This window comes from Oryx dammah, unplaced genomic scaffold, assembly GCF_014754425.2.
Source record: "Oryx dammah isolate SB20612 unplaced genomic scaffold, SCBI_Odam_1.1 HiC_scaffold_22, whole genome shotgun sequence".
In the NCBI taxonomy this organism is placed as follows: domain Eukaryota; kingdom Metazoa; phylum Chordata; class Mammalia; order Artiodactyla; family Bovidae; genus Oryx; species Oryx dammah.
Genome location: NW_024070206.1, coordinates 54,090,984 through 54,103,207, shown reverse-complemented (window position 1 = coordinate 54,103,207; position 12,224 = coordinate 54,090,984). Strand labels below are relative to the sequence as shown.

The 12,224-nt window shown below is 43.8% G+C and overlaps 1 protein-coding gene across 1 annotated transcript in view; it reads right to left on the bottom strand.

The window, feature by feature from the left end:
* Positions 1–12,224, bottom strand: part of DOK6 (docking protein 6) — a 383,598-nt gene that overhangs the window by 65,534 nt on the left and 305,840 nt on the right. The window lies entirely within an intron of this gene.

The window sequence follows — 12,224 nt, the reverse complement described above, 5'->3', positions numbered from 1 at the left end:
CCTGCATGACAATCAGCGCTCTACAGTTTACTGGACTGTAAAATAACTCAACAAATGGAGGTGCAACCCCTATCAGAAACAGATGCCCCAAATAGCGGCAAACGCAAGATAGCATTTCCTTTTCACCCGTTTGAGTGTCTGTTGGGCTGCACCCCCAGACCTATTCTAGGCTGAAGAAAGAGCCCAGAGTCAGAGACATCAGCGGTTTAAAGGCCACGGTCCCCAACCTTTTTGGCACCAGGACCGATTTCCTGGAAGAGAATTTTCCCACAGATGGGGTGGGGCAGATGGTTTGGGGATGGTTTAAATAGATTACATTTATTGTGCACTTTATTCCTATAGTTATTACAAGAGCCCCACCTCAGAGCATCAGGCATTCGATCCCAGAGGTTGGGGGGCCTTGGTTTAACGGATGCAGAAGCTCACATGTTGGAAGCAAGGTCCTGGAGTGATGGATGCCCCACCGTGTGTGACAAATACAGCAGCAGTGTTTGCTGGGGAGGGGGCGGAGATCGCCAGTTACAGTGGGATGGATGTCAGGAGGGCTCATTAGTTACCAGGGCAACCAGCAGAGGTGCCAGAGGCTCCTCAGCACCCCTTTGATTAGGGCAAGCACCAGGGGGGGCTGGGGTGGGGGTCCCAGGTGACTCTAGTGGTAAAGAACCCATCTGCCAAGGCAGGAGACTCAGGTTCCATCCCTGGGTCGGGATGATCCCCTGGAGGGCATGGTAACCCACTCCAGTATTCTTCCCTGGTGAATTTCCACCCTCCATAGGTCGCAAAGGGTCGGACAAAACTGAAGTGACTTAGCACAGGGCCTGGGGCAAGTGCTTAGGCAGGTCAGTTATGCGAGTAGATTGTAGGTGAAGCAGACACCAGCCAGGCAGGGGACGGACAGAGAGCAAGAGGACAGCCATGCTGAGGAGCCTGACCACACAGCATCGTCCGTTGTTCCTGACACCCGCTCCCAGCCTCGCCCCATGGCTCCTTCCTCAAACAGACCTTATTCCTCACTCCTTCAATAGAAAAAGTGCTTTCCCTGAGAAGTTCTGTGATAAAAGGGTGGTGTGTGCCTGGGTGCTCAGTTGCTTCGGTCATGTCTGACTCTTTGTGACCCCATCGACTGTAGCCCGCCAGGCTCCTCTGTCCATGGGATTCTCCAGGCAAGGATACTGCATCGGGTTGCCCTGCCCTCTTCAAAGGGGTGGTATCTTTTCTGATTTGAAAGATAAACTTCAGGTTAGTGACACAGATCCACACAACATCACATCAGGTGATGCTCAGACACATGATTAGTTCAAAGAGAATACTTTACATTGCATTTTTAAGAAGAAAGTCATTGTTATTGATCCACAGTATTTTCTTTAGAAGTCCTAGAAGTGGTTTTGTTTGGTCTTGTCGCACATTTCTCTGATGTAATCTGAGCCAATGTGCACTTTCTGACAATGGGTGATCCTCTAATTAATAACACTGCACATGTCCCCTTTATTTAGTGCCTGACTCCTGGCAAAACTGGGAGTCATAAGGTCACCTTGGAGTCCCATTTGCTCGCTGGTGGGGGACCCTGCCCCATGGGGCTCGTATGTCCGCATCCAGAGTCACTGCCCTTCCGAGAAGGTGCCGTCCAGAGTCCCTGATATGATAAGTTAATAATAGGGCCTTAAAGCCACATAAAACTAGAAGGGTTTTAAATTTTAACTAAAGATGAAGCCATAGGATTGGAACGTATTTGATTTCACTTTTTAGTAGGGAGGCATTTCTAGAACTGCTGTGTCTTGCTACAGAAGTGCCCTACTTGGTGAGTCTGAGAGTCTAACTCTCTTGAAGCTCTTTTTCTTTTTTATAAAGGATGGCTCCAAACATAGCAACAAGGCAGCCAATTTTTCAAAATTTGCTCTATTTCAAAATTTTTCTTTTTTATTATGAAACAGGTATACTAACACACTGACACCCCATGGTTGGTAGACAGGGGGTATAAGTGCTGTGCTAAGTCCCTTCAGTCGTGTCTGACTCTTTGTGACCCCATGGGCTTCGTGGTGACTCAAATGGTAAAGAATTTGAAGCAGCTGTAATGCGGGAGACCCGGGTTCAATCCCTGGGTTGGGAAGATCCCCTGGAGAAGGGAATGGCAACCCACTCCAGTATTCATGTCTGGAGAATCTCATGGACAGAGGAGCCTGGCGGGTCACAGTCCATGGGGTTGCAGAGTTGGATACCACTGAAGCACTTAAAGTGAAAGTGTTAGTCCCTCAGCTGTGTCTGACTCTTTGGGACCCCATGGACTGTAGCCCATCAGGCTCCTCCATCCATGGGATTCTCCAGGCAAGAGTACTGGAGTGGGTTCCCATGCGCTTCTCCAGGGGATCTTCCCAACCCAGAGACTGAACCCCTGTTTCTTAAGTCTCCTGCATTGACAGGCGGGTTCTTTACCACTAGCGCCACCTGGGCTGTTAGGGAGAAGCCAAAACGTCTGGGTCACAGAAAGGCAGTGGAGGACTGACAAAGTGACAAAGTGACAAAGTGAAGTCGCTCAGTCGTGCCTGACTCTTTGCAACCCCATGGACAGTTGCCTGCACCAGGCTCCTCCGTCCATGGAATTTTCTTGGTAAGAGTACAGAGTGGGTTGCCATTTCCTTCTCCAAGGAATCTTCCCAACCCAGGGATCGAACCCAGGTGTCCCGCCTTGTAGACAGATGCTTTACCGTCTGAGACACCAGGGAAGTTCTTGACAAGCTACTGAAGACCACTGCAAATTATTGGAAAGCCTGCATTCAGAAACTGGGTGTCTAGGTTCCAACCTTTCATGCCTGGGCTGGCGGGCGACTGCTCTGACTGATCAGGTCTGGTACTGTGACACTGTCCGTTTCGGGCATGCCCTTTAAGACCCCGAAGGCAGTCTCTTCTTGCCTCCCTTGTTCTGGGTCACCAGGTGAGCCTCACTGCTCTGAGGCTGTCATGGGCTGAGGAAGCCCCAGCTCACTGTGTCCACAGGCCATGTAAATCGAGGTTTGACTCCCAGAAATCCAACTACTTTCATCTTACAGATGGAAAAATCCAAGTCCGGGAAAATTCAGGGATTTGCTCCAGGTAAAATCCCGCCTGTAGAACCCGAAACAGAAGACAGTTCTCCAGACTTCTGAGTCCACTGCTCTTTGTCCTATTTATATGCTGATCTCTCCTGGGAAGGCGAGCTTCCTCCTGCATGAATGACAACATGTGCCAACACAGCCTTGTGTTTTGAGAGGATTTCTGCTGCCAAGAAGCAGCAGGAAGGGCCTGACCACTGATGTGATTTTTGTGATTTCACTGATGTGATTTCCCAGCACCTCTTCCCATTTTACTAACAATATTTTCCAGCTTACACCACTGCCTCCTGCAACTTCCCTTCGCTGTTCTGGGACCCTGCTGGCCCTTGTGATAAAACTTACTGCTTATTTGTGTTCACCTACATAAAATTCATGTGTATTTTTTAAAAAAAAAACTGTTAAAAATCAATTTTCCTTTTGTGCTGACTCTCCCTAATTATTGTCTTGAATTTAAAAAAATCATATTAGGACAAAAGTTACCATTTATAGATGAGCAGTTAGGAGTCATTCTGTATGTGCCTTGACCTATGCAAATTGGTTTCACAGGTTATCTCCTTTAATATCCACATAAATTATCAATAAATGTGCCATCTGACTTTTACAGACAAGGGAAATGGGGCTCTGGGTGGTCATGGGACTTGTTTATGGTGCCACAGCCAGTGGGCAATGCCTCTGGGGCTTGGAGCCCATGACATCCTTCCCTCTTTACCATAGTTCATTGTAAAATAATTGATTGGAAACTTCCTATTCAAAAAGCAGGTAAGATGAGAATTATACCAGTTGGGTCAATTCCACTGGACTGAGGCAGGAACGTGAGCGTCTCTCTCTTATGTTCGAAAATAGAAGACCACGATTTGTATGAGAGTCACAGAGCTAAGTCCACTGGCTTTGTGGTCCGCAACTTGTTATCAAAGATCAACACCACAGTTGCCTAGCCATTTGACTTCAGGCAAGGTATGTAAACTTTTTTTTTTTCCCAAGATTCAATTTTTCCTTATCTCTAAATTAAAGATAAGACACATTAATACAATGTGCCTTCAGTGTTGTTGTAAATATCTTATATGATGCTTTTAGTATGAAAAGCACACTTATGTCCAAAGCGCTCAGTAAAGACCACCGATCTAAGTCTAAGAGCTCAATAGAAGTAAAAAAACTCATTCCACCCTCTCCTTCCCCTGCTGTATTTGTAAGTCCATCAGTTCAGTTCAGTCACTCAGTCGTGTCTGACTCTTTGCAACCCCATGAATCGCAGCACACCAGGCCTCCCTGTCCATCACCAGCTCCCGGAGTTCCCTCAGATTCATGTGCATCGAGTCAGTGATGCCATCCAGCCATCTCATCCTCTGTCGTCCCCTTCTCCTCCTGCCTCCAATCCCTCTCAACATCAAAGTCTTTTCCAATGAGTCAACTCTTCACGTGAGGTGGCCAAAGTACTGGAGTTTCAGCCTTAGCATCATTCCTTCCAAAGAAATCCCAGGCTGATCTCCTTCAGAATGGACTGGTTGGATCTCCTTGCAGTCCAAGGAACTCTCAAGAGTCTTCTCCAACACCACAGTTCAAAAGCATCAATTCTTCGGTGCTCAGCCTTCTTCACAGTCCAACTCTCACATCCATACATGACTACTGGAAAAACCATAGCCTTGACTAGACGGATAGACATGCAGCTTCGGAGAAGGCAATGGCACCCCACTCCAGTACTCTTGCCTGGAAAATCCCATGGATGGAGACGCCTGGTGGGCTGCAGTCCATGGGGTCGCTAAGAGTCGGACACGACTGAGCGACTTCCCTTTCACTTTTCACTTTCATGCACTGGAGAAGGCAATAGCAACCCACTCCAGTGTTCTTGCCTGGAGAATCCCAGGGACAGGGGAGCCTGGTGGGCTGCCGTCTGTGGGGTTGCACAGAGTTGGACACGACTGAAGTGACATAGCAGCAGCAGCAGCAGACATGCAGCTTATCAGAAACACATAACCCAATCAAAAAATGGGGGTAAGGCCTAAACAGACATTTCTCCAACAAAGAGATGCAGGTGGCCAACATACATTAAAGAGATGCTCAACTCGCTCATTATTCGAGATCTGCAAATCAAAACTACAATGAGGTAACACCTCACACCCATGAAAATGGTCATCATCAAAAAATGACAAACAAAAAAATGCTGGAAAGGATGCGGAGATAAAGGGAAAACCATCCTGCACAGTTGGTAGGAATGGAAATTGATACAGCCACTCTGGAGGATCCTTAAAATACTAGGAATAAAGCTACCATATGACCCAGCAATCCCACTACTGGGCATGCACCCTGAGAAAACCAGTCTTCAAAAAGACACAGCTTCTCTGTATGATGAAGAGTTAAAACATGCCTCACACGGGCAGATATGCTGACCAGGCCCTGGTTTGTCTGAGACAAGGGAAATGGGTGGGGAAACCCTGTAGATGAGACACAGGGCAGAAATCCAGGTGGTGGGAAGAGTGTTCACGTGACGTGGGACGTGCTGGTCAGCGTAAGAAAAACACACGCTGCTTCATAAGGAAAAGCTCAACACCAGTGCACTCCCTCAAGATTAGTTAGTTTTATTTGTTCTTGGAAAAGAGCTCATGAAACTCAAAAGCTGCACAGAAATCGAAGCCCAGGAGACCGTCCGCCAGCCAAGCTTGGCACTGTTAGGGTTCTGCCAGTCCTCTGGAGCTGGAAAGTTTATGGATGATGGGCTTCTCACAGACTTGACTTAATTCTCAGTAGGGGACACACTCTTGATCTTCCATTTTATTCAACATAAATGGGAAAAAAAATAGAAGATACCTTGCTGAGTATGCTGCTGCTGCTGCTGCTGCTAAGTGGCTTCAGTCGTGTCCAACTCTGTGACCCCATAGATGGCAGCCAACCAGGCTCCCCCATCCCTGGGATTCTCCAGGCAAGAACACGGAGTGGGTTGCCATTTCCTCCTCCAATGCATGAAAATGAAAAGTGAAAGGGAAGTCGCTCAGTCGTGTCCGACCCTTAGCGACCCCATGGACTGCAGCCTCCCAGGCTCCTCCGTCCATGGGATTTTCCAGGCAAGAGTACTGGAGTGCATTGCCATTGCCTTCTCCTTGCTGAGTACAAATGCTCACAAATAAAATGTAGTTTATATGGTCATGTATTGGAAGTTGTTAGGTGACGTTTAAAATTGGACTTTGTAGGATAGTATTTTCATTAACTTGAAACAAAATAGATGTCATCAGTACATATTTTAGATCGCATATTGACCAAAATACTTTCACAGGGTGTGAAAAAAAGCTGGACTTTGGAATAACATCAGAAATTATTACAGACATCTACATAAATACTTTGAATGTCACTCTAACCTATACTCAGTAAAAAATTTTTTTTTAATGTTTATCAGCTTGCATCTTCTGCTTCCTTTTTTTTCTTTACGGCATTTTGTTGTTTTAATCTGTTTAGTTTTAGGCCATGCCATGCAGCACATGAGACCTTAGTTCCCCAACCAGGGATGGGATTCACGCTCCTGGAGTGGGAACTCACAGTCTTAATCACAGGCCCAAAAGGGAAGTCCCAGTAATGCTTTTAAGAATAAGTATTCTTTATCTATCTATCATCTGTAAGCAGATACATTTACAGAGCTACCCTTTGAAGCTAAGGAATATGATGAATACATTAAATTAAAACATTAATTAAACATTAAATTTCATAGGTGTTTTAAATAAAAGTTTTGCTGTCATTTGATTTTGAAGTATATGGAGGCTGTAATACGTGTATGTAATTAATTTCCAGTGTATGCATATAGTGAATTCTGGGATGAACTTTAGTGGTGGTTATAAAATTTTACCCATTTAAAATGAAAGGTTTTCCTTTTGCCATGTTGTGAATTACCTCATAATTGTTGAGCTTTCACTAAAGGCCAGGTGGTAGCCTAACCCTCTGAAGTGGACATTATTGCTCCTTCTTCCTTCTTTTAAGGAGAGGTAGCCAAGGCACAGTGAAGGTAAGTGACTTGCAGGAGATCACACAGCTCTGCTGCTCTTTCCCTAGAGTCTCCCTGGTTACCGACCATGCTGTGCAGCTTCCACATAGCCTGTGTGCATCCAGGGGTTGACAACTATGCTCACATTCTTTAACTGTAGCCTTAATGATCTTCGCATGCAATTCTTACATCAATCTCTTAGATTTTAGTTTGTCCCTACTGGCCTACTCCCCCACACCCATTTTACAGCATTGTCTCCAAGAGGAGTCGGTCAGATTCTTTGGGTTGTATGCATATATGTCGTATGTGTTTGTATGCTGAGTCATTTTGACTGACCTTTGAAAATTTTTTTTTTTTTTTCCTCTCTCTTAAGGATATTACTCTTGTAATTGGGGCTTTCCTGGTGGCTCACTGGGTAAAGAATCTGCCTGCCAAGCAGGAGACTTGGGTTCGATCCCTGGGTTGTGAAGATCTGGAGAAGGAAATGGCAACCCACTCCAATATTCTTGCTTGGAGAATCCGATGGACAAGAGGAGCCTGGTGGGCTACAGTCCCCAGAGTCAAAAAGAGTTGCACACGACTCAGTGACGAAATAACAACACTCCTGTAATTGCCAAGAGCAGACTGTATGCCTCTGAATAAGTAAGACTACTATAGTTTAAAGAAATGAAAAAGAACAATATTTGTGGATTTCTCTACTACTGTTCTATTCTAGCAATATAAACAAAAGAAACAAAATTGTGTCTTTTTAAACACAGTTGAACTTTTTAATGTTAAACATTAATTTTCCTTATACCTTATCAATTGTAATCAAGTTGATTATATGTTATACATATATGATATATAATACATTTAAGTGACATCTAGAGTCATAGCAACGTCTAAAGAAAAACACACAATCGAAATAAAATTTTGACCATCACGCTATGTCTCAGCATGATGTATTAGAAAAATTACATACTGCCTTCCTGTCATTTCCATCTCATTTGTGTATTTATTGCAGATAGAAATTAGTATTTTCTTTGTTTTTGTTTTTGTTTAGAAACTAATTTTCCTTTAGTGTTCTGAAACATCAGGAACACAGGCCCACATTAGTTATCAACTATAATAATTTGTTCTAACTGAGCTTGTGTTAGTTTAATCAGTGTCGGCCAATCAGTAAAAGAAAATTTCATAAAAATGCAAACAGCATTTCCCAGCAGGGAACTGGTCATTGTCAGTAATAATGAAGGCTCTTGTCTGCTGGTTAATAATTGATAATACTGAGCAAGAGAGTCAAGAATAGAACTTTGAAGAAAGAATTCACAAGCAGATATTCCTACATTTTGGTTGTAACATACCATTTGCCATCATAAATCACACATTTAAGCAACTTATAGAATTTCATAACATTCTATGACTAAACCTAGAAAAGAGATTGCAAAAAATGTTAACATTTTCCTGTCTATAGCTCATAAGATTATTTTGCTTCCAAATTCTTCACCTTTTCAGTATGGAAGAACTAGTTTTTTTTCCCCCCATAGCTGATAGAGATTCATGTAAAATGCGGGTATGAAGAATGCTGTCACTCAAAAGAAAGCCAAACTGCCCAGGACAGGTCTCATTCTGGAAGCTTTCCTATTTCTTCAAAATGTATAAATGGGCACATGGTACTCCCTGCCTTGTTAGACAGGGACTCGAAAGGAACTGAAAGATATAATTTAGTGCCAGTTGGGAATAACAGTTTAGAGTCTTCAGAATACTTATGACAAGTATTATGGTATTTTATACACTCCAGGATGCCATCATTAGAAAGACACATGATTTTATGGAGCACTAGGAAAGAACAGTGCTGCTAATTAAACCGTTAACTCTCATCTGACTTGAGAGACATTAAACTGTGAAAAAGATACCCAGCTTGGAATTCATGCCATGGAATAGCATTTCCTTGGTCATACAGCTCCTTAGACAATAACTATTTCAGTCAGTACTTGGGCAAGATCTGTGATCATGTATAAATATGGAAGGGCAAATACACCAACTTCGAGTCGCAGTCTAAGTCCGATGTACATGAAAAAGCTTCGTTCTCCCCTCTCCCCTTGCCCTCCTCTGAGGCAGGCGGCATTAGACCTACTACGTGCTAATGGGGGTGGCTGGAGAGACAGACAGTGCTGCCTCCTCACCAAAAATTTCTTTTCATCTTACATTATAAAGGGAAATAAGATCATTTGTTTTTAAATGCTTACTGTTCAAAAGGCTTACTGTTTGGGGAACAGTAAAAGTTTCTAGTTTGTTAAATGTGTGACTTTAACTCTCTTTTATTTCTAGTAACAAAAGCAAGTAAAATGACAGATCTTAGAGAAAGAAAACTATTTGTTTTCTAGGAAGGACATTCTATGTGAGACTTTTATTGTTCTTCTCCATCCACTGGAGCTTAGGAAGACCACAGAAGTGACAGTTTTGGACAGCAGCCCCTTTAAGTCCTGCCAGTGGTGTTTTTTAGGCATTACCCGTGGTTTGCTATCTTGCTCATATTTCAACACCACCGATGCTGTAAAAAGCCTCTTGATAAAAGTGAAAGTGGAGAGTGAAAAAGTTGGCTTAAAGCTCAACATTCAGAAAACGAAGATCATGGCATCTAGTCCCAGCACTTCATGGCAAATACATGGGAAAACAGTGGAAACAGGGTTAGATTTTATTTTGGGGGGCTCCGAAATCACAGCAGGTGGTGATTGTAGCCATGAAATTAAAAGATGCTTACTCCTTGGAAGAAAAGTTATGACCAACCTAGATAGCATATTCAAAAACAGAGACATTACTTTGCCAACAAAGGTCTGTCTAGTCAAGGCTATAGTTTTTCCAGTGGTCATGTATGGATGTGAGAGTTGGACTGTGAAGAAATCTGAGCGCCAAAGAATTGATGCTTTTGAATTGTGGTGTTGGAGAAGACTCTTGAGAGTCCCTTGGACTGCAAGGAGATCCAACCAGTCCATTCTGAAGGAGATCAGCCCTGCGATTTCTTTGGAGGGAATGATGCTAAAGCTGAAACTCCAGTACTTTGGTCACCTCATGCGAAGAGTTGACTCACTGGAAAAGACTCTGATGCTGGGAGGGATTGGGGATAGGAGGAGGAGGGGACGGCAGAGGATGAGATGGCTGGATGAGACTGAGTGAACTCCGGGAGTTAGTGATGGACAGGGAGGCCTGGCGTGCTGTGATTCATGGGGTCACAAAGAGTCAGACACGACTGAGTGACTGAACTGAACTGAACTGAACTGATGCTGTTTGTCCTTAAATTGTGCACAGAGCTTTTCAGGTGACAAGGAAGCAAGAATGACTGAAAACAGGAGCATTCCAGACACTATGTTTTTAAAGGACAAACTGTAACTTTTATTATGGGGGGTTCTTTGCTTTTAAATCACATTGCTACAAAGTTAGAAATGACTACCACCTCTTCCTTCACTTATTTTTGATGAACTATAAGGGAAAACCTGTGTTTTAAAAATTTCATTTATGTCTTCTCATCATGTCCCTGTGGACATTTCATAGCACTTGTAAAGCTTAAGAACATAGAAAGCAAATTAAAATAAGAAGTTTCTTTTATATTATTTGTGTTTGTGTGTGTAATTGTATGTGTATGTGTGTAACAGATCCATTGAAATCCAAAATTAAATTATTTCAGGGCCTTTGAGGTCTTGTCGATGATGAAGTCAGTCTACACTCACCCTCCACGGGCAGGGCCATGCAAGCACCTTTGACATGCGTGTTCTGATGAATGGCTGTTATCACCGAAACAATGAAAACTTTCCTTGAAAATGTTGCACATGCAAAGTGGAGCACCTTTGTTTTTGACAACAGAATTAGAAGAACTTGGAGTGTTTTATCTAAGATTATGACCTCCATGAAAGTGAAAGTGAAGTCGCTCAGTCATGTCCGACTCTTTGCGACCCCATGGACGGTAACCTACCAGGCTCCACGGTCCATGGGATTTTCCAGACAAGAATACTGGAGTGGGCTGCCATTTCCTTCTCCAGGGGATCTTCCCAACCCAGGGATTGAACCCAGGTCTCCTGCATTGCAGACAGACGCTTTACCATCTGAGCCACTAGGGAAGCCCAATAGAAACAAATTTGAGAGGTGCCATTGGTTTAAATATGTAGCTTTAATAATTTCCCCTGTGTTCTCAAATAATTTGAAAGTTGGTACTCACACTTTTTCACCCAATTTAAGCCACTGGATGATCAAAGATGCCCCAAGCCTGCTATTTTAATATCTGTCCCCTTCCCCTTCCATCTTCAAGCACCCAGATCTATGGTGTACCCCGATCTTGGCTTCCACTGCCTGAGATCTCAGTTGGTGGACCTTCCATCTGTACCATCCCCATCACAGCAATAGCCTCCCTCCTCTCCCCTTGCTTCTCAGTGGCACAGGATAAGACAAAATACAACTGCATCAAAGGCAAAGGTGAATTAAATTTGGTGTTGCAAATCTTTTGGCACAAGGTACAGGTGTACTTGAAAGGGATGAACATATTACTGAGCTACAGCTGGGAACAAAAATATCGTGTCTTCACCACTATTGCAGATCTTAAAATTATTCAACATCACCATCATAATAATGAACCTTTCACAGTACCTCCTGTGTGCCAGGTCTGTTCTCAGCACTTTGTATGCATTAATGCACAGAAACATCATTACAACCAAATCAGTAGAATGATTGTATACCCATTCTACAGACAGAGGAAAATGAGACATTTAGAGGTTAAATGAGCTGCTCAAGATTATACAGTCCATGAGTAGGAGAACCAGAATGGGAAGCCAGCACACTGAGTGCTGTCCTTACTGCAGACAATTATGGTTGCCTGAAAGAGCTCCTGGACTCTCCTTCATGAAAATACCATCTAAGAGCCTCTACTTATGAGCATTTTGCCTGCTCAGAACAACCAGAAGTAAAGAAGAACTAAACTTGTTGACTAAGGCTTCCCTGGTGGCCTAGAGGGTAAAGCGTCCACCTGCAATGTGGGAGCCTGGGTTCAATCCCTGGGTCGGGAAGATCCCCTGGAGAAGGAAATGGCAACCCACTCCAGTACTCTTGCCTGAAATACCATGGATGGAGGAGCCTGGGAGGCTGAAGTCCATGGGGTCACAAAGAGTCGGATACGACTGAGCGACTTCACTTTGACTTTGACACCTGTT